Below are 12267 nucleotides of genomic sequence, written 5' to 3'. Positions count from 1 at the left end.
ATCAGTAGGACATCCACTGAGGGCTCCCAGACTGTGAGAGGGGCAGGCTGGGCTGAGGGAACCCCACCCCTCAGTGCACGAATATCGTGCACCGAGCCTCTAGTATAGATATATAGATATATAGAAGAGTTTAATGGATACATACATTTATACATACATATATATATGCCTTTAAATCAGGAACATCTTCAATCTTTATAATCAAAGGATGAGTCACACATGCCTGAGAGGGCCCCTCCCTCAGGATAAAACTCACGAGGGGCTCCTGACACCTGCCCTCAACCCTCTGCCTCTCCCAGGCCCAGGGCTGCTTCCTCAGCTGCGCCAAGGGCTGCCCTGCACTGTGCATGAACTGGAGCCCAGGAGCCCGAGAGAGGAGCCGTCAATCCTCCATTCACCCTGGAGCTGGAGGAGGAGGGAAGAGGCCCAGAGGACACAACATGGTCAAGTTTAAGTTGTTGCAGAAGGATACCCATGGTTACTTTATGATCTTCATACAACCTAGTGGAAAACCAGCAGTAAGTTTCCTGTCTCAAAATGACTGGAAGATAGATATTCTAACAGACCAATTTTTTCCAAATCCTGAACCATATATATGAGACAGTGTAAAAGGATCATTGGACAGGAAGAAGTTAGAACAACTATGCACTAGACACAAAGATCCTCAAGGTAAAAATAAACTAGGAATAGATGGTATACAGTAGTGCTGACCTGGCACTCCATCCAGCTAGCATTAGTGTGTTGATCATTGTGTGGAAGTTCAGAGCAGCAACACAGTGCAAGTTCTCCAAACAAGAGGTCATATGGGGCATGACAGAATTAGGAAGTGACAGCACAGAGGCCCAGATACCCAAGATGGAACAGGGATTGAAATGATAAGCACAATTTAAGGATTTTTACCAGTTTACTTTTAATTTTGCAAAGAATCCAGGACAGATAGGATTAGATATAGAAATTGCCATTACCTACTGGAATTTAGTGCTTAATGGAAGCTTTAAATTCTTAGTTTTTGTTGGGACATCATAAACAATCAATAGCAAAAGATACCTGGAATTTTCTTTTAGACTTCAGTACAATGATTGCAGATGACATGTCAGCCTCTTCTTACTGATGACTTTGTGGTATTTGCACACCCTCAAATTGCCAGGACAAAAAGTACAAAAATGTAGCACTAAAGGAAACTTCTAGAATGTACATGCTGTGTATAATAAATACAATTTAAAAATTGCAAGTCACTTTCTGTTGGCTAGACTGAACTGAATTCAGATCAATCCTCACAATTTAGACTGAGGGCTCAAACAAACCTTTAAGGATACATACAGGACCATATCATATTTCATTCTTCTAATGGTGGTTTGGGCTTGTCTTCTAGTCTGGGCCTCTCTAACCATTTATAATTCCAACAATGTAGATTTCATCTTACATCTGTGGACCATCCTAGTTTATTATCCCAGAAGCTTTATGATGATTATTTTGAGGTTTCCATTCTTGCACAAAGCACAATGCTGTCTTCATTAGAAAGCAGTTTGGCCTAAGAATTAAACATGAACATTAAAAACAATTTCTAAAAAACCTCTGAAATATATGCTTTGGACTATTTGCCAAGGCTATGCTGATAGCACTTCCAATAAAGTCATATGTTTAAGTGTACCAGATCTGCAATAGTGTTTTGGTATGGGGGAGTTTTTATTTCCTGGCAATGTTAATATGAGTAGAGAATCTGAAAAAGAGAAACCTGTCAAAATAACCAAAGTGAAAAATAAAAAATGAAAATAAAGAGGATTAATCACCCGGGAGTGGAAATTCTGCCCAGTCATGTGAATAAGAATCACAGATTTTCCTGCACAAACATGCATGTCCTCCCACCCTGTCCTGACTACCTGGAAGGAACCTCAGTGGAGGCACTTTCATACCATTATCTGAAATACAGTTGAATATATTTGAATATCAGAATCACTGTGAATGCTGTCCTCAAATATCAGTACAAATGCCAAAAGTAAGAAGTAGCAGATTATGATAATATCCCTCAGTTCTGTTCTCTTTGATTATAGGATCAATTCACTATCCTATATAATAAAAGCATAGGTGGCATCTTGTGAGGGCCTTGCACAATGTCATCACAAGATGGCCACCACAAGATGCTGGCAGGGGAGGGCAGTTGTGGGCGATCAGGCCTGCAGGGGAGGGCAGATTGGAGAGGGTGCAGGCCGGGCTAAGGGACACCCCCCCCCCCCGCATGAATTTCATGCACTGGGCCTCTAGTCTATATATATAAAAGGCTAAGCGGCCATCCAACCATCTGACAAGCTGGTAGGTATGATGCACACTGACAACCAGGGGGCAGACGCTCAACACAAGAGATGCCAAGCTGCAGTGACTTGGTAGTGGTGGTTCTCAGGTGATGCCCACTGGAACCAGAGAGGAGGGAGCCTGATTCCTTGGCCACACAATTCCCCCTTCGGCCATGGGTTATGTTATTGCTGGGGCACTGTTGGCCCTGAATCTGGTTTACTGCCAAGCTACGGTGACCTCAGATGCCCTTCAAGCCACAGCACCACCCCAGGTGTAGCAGGCCTGGGAGGGTTAGGGTTAGTAGCGCCACCCCAGGTGCAGCCAGCTGGGGAGGGACCACAGGAGGTTGGCTCCAGGGCATGTCTGGCCCATCTCTCCCAGTCCCACCCCACCAGCCAATTAATTTACTTTCAATGTGCATGAATCCGTGCACTGGGCCACTAGTTGTTATAAAACAAGCCACCATAAAAGCAAACAGTTGAATATAATTCCTTTATTTTCCAATGGCTTTGTGTAGTGGGAAGGTGTTCATCTCTGCTGGTCTCCTCATGAGCCTGCAGTCAGCTATGGGTCAGCGGGGGTGTCTCTGTTGACCTTGGCTGGGCTTTCTAATGTATTAGGGGCTCAGCTATGGTGACTGATCTAGGGAGGGCTTGGCTGGAATAAATGAGCTCTGTCTGCATGACCTCTTCTTTTCTGGAAGGCCCACTTGGATTTATTCATATGGCTCAGCCAGGGTTCTGAGTGAGAGCAGTGGAAATGCACCAAGGCCTGGTAAAGTGCACTATCACTTCCAACATATATGTATTTTTTTTAAAAACAAAGAAAAAATCCTAACTCCCACCCAGATTGAAAGGTGGAGAAAAAGACTACACCTCTGGATGGCAGAAGCTTACAATCACATGGACAAAGATGTGGAAAGAGAAAAGAATGGGGCCACATCTACAAACAGACTTCCAGGTAAATTTTAATTCAGTTAAGCTTTATTTCTTCATCTGCCCTCAACAGCTCAATGATCTTAGAGAAGAGAGAGAGAGTAAAAATATGTTTAATGACCAGATGTGGAAGTTCTACTCTAGAGGGTCAGGTCCTTCCAAATATAAGCATCTCCCCTCTGCAGCTTGCCTCCCACTTATCATTTCTAGGATTAAAAAGTAAAACTTTTTCCTTCCAGGTATCTAGAGTCCATGGACTTAACTCATTGATTAACACAGCTAGAGAGCTGTTGCTTTCATGATACTATCCTTTTTGACATCCTCATGTAGACATTGCTTCTCTTTTTATTGAACTAATCTTAACATCTTCAAAATGATTTCCAATGTGATACTTGTATTTGTTGGGGATGGGGTCCTGATGGAAGGAGATGGCATTTGACGTGCACATGCAATAGAGAAATAAGTATTTGAGAGAATAGAGTTGCTGATATTATGCTGAGTGAAAGAAGCCAGTCACAAAAGGAAAATACTGCATTATTTCCCTTATATGACATATCTGAAGTAATTAAATTCATAGAAACAGAAAATACAATGGTGGTTGTCAGGCATGGAAGGAAGAGGATGGGGAGTGAGTTAGTGTGTAGTGGGTGTAGAGTTTCAGTTTTGCAAGAACATGAAAAAAAGGTTTAGGGGTTGGTTGCACAACAATATGAATGTACTTAACACTACTGACCTGCACACTTAAAAATGGTTACAACGTAAATATTTTTTTTTACTACTTTAAATTTTTTTAATGGACTTAAATTTTGATACATGATACAACATGGACATTATGCTGAGTGAAATAAACCAGTCGTAAAAAGATAAATACTGTGTGACTCCACTTTTATGAGGTCCCTAGAGGAGTCAAACTCATTTAGACCGGAAGTAGAATGCTGGGTGCCTTGGGCTGGGGGAGAAAGAGGAGGAATGAATGTTTAATGGGGACCACGTTCCAATTTGTGAAGATAAGAAAGTCTGGAGATAAATGGTGATAATGGTTGCATGTGAATGTACTTAATGCACTGAACTGTCAATTTAAATAATGGTTAGATGGTAACTTTTATGTTACCTGTGTTTCACCACATTAAAAAATAATCCAGCCCTAGCTGGTTTGGCTCAGTGGATAGAGTTTCTGCCTGTGGACTGAAGGGTCTTAGGTTCTATTCAAGTCAAGGGCACATGCCCGGGGTGCAGACTCCATCCCCAGTAGGGGTCGTGCAGGTCTCAGCCTATCAATGATTCTCTCTCATCATTGATGTTTCTATCTTTCTCCCCTCTCCCCTCCTCTCTGAAATCAATAAAAATATATTTATAAAACCAAAAAAGAAAAAAACCCATGGCAGGAGACCTAGAATGTCCACACACTGTTTTCTTTTCCTTTGTGTGCAAACAGTAGCAAGGTAAGAAGGAAAATCTCTGATGCATTAAACCATGGAGATTTGGGGTTTGCTTGTTACTAGAGCAGAACTGAGCCCACTCTGACTCAGATGTGGCAGCTGACACTTGAGTCCTCTCCCATGTGTGCTAATGCCCTCATCCATGATCCCCAGGGCTGGGAGAAGGGTGAGAAGTGAAACAAAATTTAAGGGGTGCCAAGAAAATCATGTAGTCAAGATGACTATTATTTAAATGAAGTGTTTTTAAGAAATCAAAATTAATGCAAAACATTCATGACGATTTAAATATCAAAATGTTAAATTAAGATGGGGTCTGTAATAGCAATGTGCCAAGACATTGTAGAACTGAGGCCACGGGAACAATTAATCTTTGTGCCTCATTCGTATCACTATAGTCCCTGCTCTGGTGAACACTCGGGATGCTCTGCCTGGGGCTTTCTGTGGCCCATGTGGCTGCAGGTCAGAACTGATAAGGAGTTTGCATCTCTGGGAATGACCCTCCATCACTCCTCAAGGGTGTTTCCTACGCACTCTCAGAGGTCCCTGGAGGGACTGAGCCCCAGGTGCCCACCACAGAAATGTGCTCATTCAAAATCAGTATTTACTGCCTACATCTCACTTCCCTTGTCCTCTACTCATGCTTTGTAAGATACACTTCCAATGATGGACCTGCACTTAATCCTTTTCTGAGGCTCTGCAGTTTGGGGAAGACAGCCCAAAGCAGATGTCTATTACACTTTTATTTCTACCTGGCAAACACTAAAACTCCTGACTCACCACTGAATCTCTGGCCAAATCTGTCGTGTTAGCGATTTACTGATATGCAACAAATTGCCCCCAAACATAAGGGCTTAAAATAACAGCAAATCCTTATGATCTCGTGAGGCTCTGCAGTTTGGGGAAGACAGCCCAAAGCAGACATCTATTACAATTTTATTTCAACCTGGCAAACACTATTACTCCTGACTCACCACTGAATCTCTGGCCAAATCTGTTGTGTTAGTGATTTATTGCTGTGCAACAAATTGTCCCAAATGTAAGGGCCTAAAATAACAGCAAATACTTATGATCTCAAAGTTTTTGAGGGTAAGGAATGAGGTATGGTTTCTCTGCTTTCTTTGCTTCAGGGTCACTAATGGGCCACAGTGTCAGCTGAGGGCTTGATGAGGGAAGGGTCCATTCCCAAGTCCACTCAGGTGCTGTTGGCAGGACTCAGTTTCTCACTGGCTGTTCAGTAGGCAGCTCTCAGCTCCTCCCCACATTGGTCTCTTCACAGGGCAGCTCACAATGTGGCAGCTGGTTTTACCAGAGCAAGGTTAGAGGGGGGGGGTGGGGAGGGGGAGGAAGAGAGAGACACACAGAGAGCGTGCACGCCATGGGAGCAAGATGGAAATCTCAATCTTTGTAACCAAATATTGAAAGTGACATCTCACCACCTTTGTCTTAATGTATTGTTAGAAGTGAGTCATGAGGCCTGCCCACACTCAAGAAGAGTGCATTACACGTGGATACCAGGAGTCATTGGGGAAGTCTTGGAGTCTTTCCTCTGATTTTTCCCATTCTTTGTATATGGTTCCACCAGAAACTCAGTTGTTCAGGCTCCAAATGGGGGTGTCATCCTGTCCATAAGGCATTCTAAATGGCCCTTCTGAGTGAGTCATGAGGCCTGCCCACACTCAAGAAGAGTGCATTACACATGGATACCAGGGGTCATGGGGGCTGTCTTGGAGTCTGTCCTCTGATTTTCCCATTCTTTGTATATGGTTCCACCAGAAGCTCAGTTGTTCAGGCCCCAAATGGGGGTGTCATTCTGTCCATAAGGCATTCCAAATGGCCCTTCTAATATCACCTCCTTTCTTCATCCCCTCTTGGCCTTTCTTCTCTTCTTGGGATCTCAGTTCCATCTTTATACTCTTTTTTCCCCTCTGCCTGGAACTCTCTCACCCCAGACATCTGCATGGCTCCTCCTTCGTGGTCTTTCATGGGCTGCTGTACAGGTATTGCCCTGGGCTGAAATCTCATCTGAAGGCTGGATCAGGGAAGCACCCACTTCATTCCAGCTCTAACTTTAACATGAACTCTTTCAATATGCATTCCTGACCCACTATTTACTCCTGTGCCACAAATAATTAACTTAGAGGGCTTGAACCTTCCAAAGGAAGGTCTGTCTGCATGATGCCCTTGCGTTGCTTCTGGGAGGTCATCTTTAAGGATCTGGAGTATCTTGTCTGATAACAGTGTTTGCATACCTTAGACTTTAGACACACTAGAGAGTCATGCTCACAATGTGACTCATGGTAGAGGCCTTGAGTCACCATGCACTATTAGCTTGTCCTCTAAATAGGCTGATGTCAGCCACATGAGTGGTCAGCCAAGCCCAAGTGAACAACTGCCAGTAAAAACCCTGGACATCAAAGCTCAGGTGAGTTTCCCTGAAATACTCAGTGCAGGTTGTCACAAATCATTGCTGGGAGAGTTGACAGGTCGGACTGCACTGGGAAAAGACACCTGGAAGCTCATTCCTGGTATCCCCTGAATCCCACCCATGTGCCTTTTTCTTTGCAATTTTAATCTGTATCCTTTCCCTGTAATAAATTGTGAGCAGGAGTATAACAGCTTTTCTAGGTTATGAGTCTGAGTGAATCATTCATCTGGGAGAGTTGACAGGTCGGACTGCACTGGGAAAAGATCCCCCGAATCCCACCCATGTGCCTTTTTCTTTGCGATTTTAATCTGTATCCTTTCCCTGTAATACATTGTGACCAGGAGTATAACAGCTTTTCTAGGTTATGAGTCCGAGTAAATCATTCACCCCCAACTGGAATTCACCCAGTCCTCCTCTTTTGAGATCTTGATCACCCTTGTCACTGAATGGTATATTCCTGCTCATTTGCTATTTCCTGTCTCTCTCATCTGGGCAGAATTGAAAGCTGGAACCTTGTCTACAGCTTTCATGAGAGCAGAAGACCAGAGTAGTCAGGGGTCAGGTCCTAACTCTGCCACTGTCTGGTGGTGTGGCCCTGGGTGAGCAACCTCCCCTGCCTGTGCTCCAGTCTCCCTATCTAGACACAGGAACAGGAAGACAAGTTCCTCCTTCATCAACCATTGGGAGATGGATGGGCTGATTTATTAAGGCCCAGAAAGGCCTCTAAAAGCACTTGCTTCCAAGTATTGGTCTCTGTGTAGATGCATAACCTAGAAAAGCAGTAACTAGAGCAGGTGTCAGTGCTCAGTTAAGGACAAATGAGTTAAGACAACCCCTCTGAGGCCTTTGACATGGAGAGACAGGAGGGGCCCAGAGATACCCAGATGGTGGAAAGGAGGACAGGAAAAGTGCCAGGAAAAGCTGGACATTTGCCCTGTGGCTCTGGTCCCACACAGGTCCTACTGCAGATATTTGAGACTCCCTGGGTATCCAGGCTCATGTGACCACTGGAAAGGAGGTCCCGGGGAGTGGCAGAGCTGTGTAGGAAGGAGTGGGTGAGGAAAACCAAATGCTACAATCATGACTCCTAGGAGGAAATGTGCAGGAAGAAACGAACCAGGAGATGGAGGGTCAGAGCAGCTGGAGCCATGGCGGGGGTGGGCGCCAGAGGGCCAATACTTGGAAGGCTGTCCTGGGAAGCAGCCATTCTGGCCTGGCTTGGGAGGATGCCTCCCCACTCCGGGATGCCCTGGAGAATCTGCTGGGCTTCTAGACATAGCCCTACCCACCCCCGAGGGAGGAATGTGCCCCATTCCTACCCCTGCTTCCAGCCTCTTCCACATAAGGCTTTCATGGCTGCTCATGCCATATATTTTCAGCACAAAAAAATCAGAAGCACAATTGGTCTCTGTGTAGATGCATAACCTAGAAAAGCAGTAACTAGAGCAGGTGTCAGTGCTCAGTTAAGGACAAATGAGTTAAGACAACCCCTCTGAGGCCTTTGACATGGAGAGACAGGAGGGGCCCAGAGATACCCAGATGGTGGAAAGGAGGACAGGAAAAGTGCCAGGAAAAGCTGGACATTTGCCCTGTGGCTCTGGTCCCACACAGGTCCTACTGCAGATATTTGAGACTCCCTGGGTATCCAGGCTCATGTGGCCACTGGAAAGGAGGTCCCGGGGAGTGGCAGAGCTGTGTAGGAAGGAGTGGGTGAGGAAAACCAAATGCTACAATCATGACTCCTAGGAGGAAATGTGCAGGAAGAAACGAACCAGGAGATGGAGGGTCAGAGCAGCTGGAGCCATGGCGGGGGTGGGCGCCAGAGGGCCAATACTTGGAAGGCTGTCCTGGGAAGCAGCTATTCTGGCCTGGCTTGGGAGGATGCCTCCCCCCTCCCGGATGCCCTGGAGATTCTGCTGGGCTTCTAGACACAGCCCTACCCATCCCCGAGGGAGGAATGTGCCCCATTCCTACCCCTGCTTCCAGCCTCTTCCACATAAGGCTTTCATGGCTGCTCTTGCCATATATTTTCAACACAAAAAAATCAGAAGCACATGGTCTGAGTCTCCAGGGAGCAGTAGTTCTGGAAACAAGACCGAAAGGAAGAGAACAGAGCCTGAGGGGGAGTACTGGGATGTGGACTTGAGAGGCAACTGGAGGAGGTGCCTGGTTTTGAGCAGGCTCTGCCCCTCATGATATCTAAACCACCAGAGCTCTCACATCAGGGCCAGGCCTTGGCTGAGGATGAAGCCACTGTGGACCCATGTGGAACTGGGCACTTCCTTTGCCTCAGTGGGCCTCAGTGTTTTTTCTAGTGGCCCAGGTGCTCAAGTGAAAACCCTAGAGTCATCTGTATGTCTATCTCTGTGGCTCTCCTCCCACCCCCAAACCCCAGAATCAGCAAACCCTAAGGGTTCTACTTCAAAATCCATCCAGAACCCACCCACTTTTCATCTCCTCTATGGCCTTACCCTGGACCAGTCCCATTGTCTTCTACTTAGAACAGTTCAGTCACTTCTTCCCTGACCTTTCAGCTCCACTCCACTTCCCATCCCCCCACTCCCCACCCCCCCACACACAGGTTGTTCCCACAACAGTGACCAGGGGACAACCTCTGCTCCCACCACACTCAAAACAAAAGTCAAAGACCTGCTTGTGACCCACAAGGCTCTATAAGTTCTGCTCTGTCCCTCCCTGCCATCATCTCCTCCCACTGCCCCCTCACTATTTCCTCCAGCCCCACTGGCTTCCTACTATCCTGTCATTGTTGCTTATGTTGAGTCATGGACACACACACACACACACACCACACACACTGAGATTCTGTATGCTTATGTGTGTGTGTGCATGCATTTGTTCTGTCATTCTTCGTTATTCACAGATTCCATATTTGAGAACTCACCTACTTGCAAACACTTATTTGCAACCCAATATCAGTACTGGTGAAAACTCAGTGGTCATTCTCAGACATGCACAGAGAAGAGAACAATCTGAATTGCTTACTGGCCACTTCTAATCTGAGGTCCAACAAGGCAAGACGCTGCCTTCTTGTTTCAGCTCTGATACCATAATGTGTAGTTTTCATCGTCTATGTAGTGCCACATGTTTCACAGTTTTCTTCTTCCTGTTGGTTATTTCACTGTTGATATTGGCCCCCACATATAGCACTGAAACCTGTCTAGTGTCTCTAAGTGCAAGAAAGCTGTGATGTGACTTATGGAGAAAATATGTGTTAGATAAGCTTCATTCAGACATATATTGTATGATATGGAGATTGTTCACTCACTGTCTCTTTGGTAGATTTGGAAAACTTTAGAAAAGGGGAAATATTTAACTTGGAGCACTAGAAGGAGTCACATTTGTAGGGAGCACATTGAAAGATTTTCAGCAAAAATAGGAAAATAGTTAAGAAAAAGTGCATAAAACTCTCCAGGTAATTTTTCACCCCAATGAATAAAGACCCTTACACATAGACATCATATCTGCTCTTTAATGATTAGATGTGCACCATGAAGACTACGGTCTCAGATTTTCCTCTACAATAAAATGATGTAAATACCTTGGTACTGAAATGTAGTTTTGTCCATAGGGGTAGTAGAATTCATGACTATTCTTTCAGAGAAACAATAGAAATATTCCTTGGAATAATATATGTCAGAAGAGAATAAATTATGCTAAAGGAATTAATGTTAACCCATGAGTTAAGAATTTTCCATTATGTATGGTCCAAAGATTGGCTTTATTTGTGTCAGAAAAATGGGCTCTGAGGCTTTCAATCCTTCATTCATGGTAACTTCTTCAGCCTAGTACAGTTGGCCCTTGAAAAGCTTCCCTGCCAAGGAATCTTTCCAGGGCCCTCGGTGGTGGAGGTGAAACAGATGTCTACCAAGGACAGGTTGGAGAGGAAGAAGTACATGGGTGTGTGGAGGTGGGAATCTGAACTGATGACCAGGATGATGAGCAGGTTTCCAAACACAGTGACCAGGTACATGAAGAGGAAAAGCCCAAATATGAGGGGCTGTAGCTCCAGTGCCTGTGAAAGTCCCAGAAGAAGGAATTTTGAAATTTGTGTACCATTGCCTGGTTCCATGTGTCAGAGGTGACTACTAGAAAATAGAAAAAAATGAGTAACTAATTTTCACATTAGCAAGCATTAGTAACTGAGCATAAATGACATATTTATATTTTAGAATCAGAAAATAATTTCTTATTTGGTGTATTTTCTGGTTTCTATTAATTCATCTCTGTTGTCATTTCTCATTAGAAATTCCCTTTTTACTGTCAATTCTTCAAACATAATGTATATTGCTGTTTTATTGAGGATATATTTCATTCACTTGAGGTAAATATAGGGTGTCTAAAAAATGTGTGCCAACAGTTTGAGTAATAATAAAAGCAGTTTTTATTAAAATGAATTTTATTTTTGATATTGAGCTGTCAGCTGGTACAGTGTATATACATTTTGGGGGGACACCCTGTATGTTGGCTATAGACCATGCTTCAGGCACTGTTCACAATATGGGATGCTGAAAAATAAAAGTCTCTACAAATTAATGATGGAGAATGAATTTAATCAAATAAAAATAATAATATCACATATGCAATGCTGAAGATGCAATAAATAAAAGTAAATCACATTCAATGGAGAGAGTGCATAGAGGGTGATCTTTTTATAGAGTTTAGGCAAGACTTGCCAACAGGTGACAGTTAAACAGACACCTCAATGAAGAATAGGCATCAGACTAAGGGGGAAGTTTTTTCCAGGCAAAAGGAACAGCCAGTGCAAAGGCCCTGAGAAGATGGCTGTTTTAGAAAATCAGGGCTCAAAACGACCCAGTGTATCCAGGGGAATGAGCAAGAAAGAGCAGGGTGAGGGATGGTGTCAGAGAATATTCAGAAACAAGGTAGCCTGCATGTTGCTGTTGAAACTTCAAGTCATAGAAGGTGCCTTGTGCACACTATGTAAATCTTGCACTTTATTAATCTGGTTGCCAAAGCATTCAGTGAATTGAAAAGGATCTCCTCCTTATTACCTTCTCTTGATATTAGAGTCACAACGGAATAAATGAATTCAAGCACCTCTGCTCTGAGGACTGCTCTCAATTTACAAGGCAAACACACACACACACACACACACACACACACACACACACACACACACACACACACACCAATG

General features: G+C 44.3%; 2 pseudogenes; one reads left to right on the top strand and one right to left on the bottom strand.

Moving 5' to 3' along the window:
• The first annotated feature begins 485 nt into the window (after window positions 1-485).
• On the top strand, window positions 486-1169 carry LOC102251392 (annotated as a pseudogene).
• Window positions 1170-10875: 9706 nt separating this feature from the next.
• The window catches only part of LOC102251106, a 19831-nt pseudogene continuing 18439 nt past the window's right edge, over window positions 10876-12267 (bottom strand).

This window comes from Myotis brandtii, unplaced genomic scaffold (genome assembly GCF_000412655.1).
Source record: "Myotis brandtii unplaced genomic scaffold, ASM41265v1 scaffold1834, whole genome shotgun sequence".
In the NCBI taxonomy this organism is placed as follows: Eukaryota; Metazoa; Chordata; class Mammalia; order Chiroptera; family Vespertilionidae; genus Myotis; species Myotis brandtii.
This window is presented reverse-complemented; position numbering and strand designations above follow the sequence as displayed.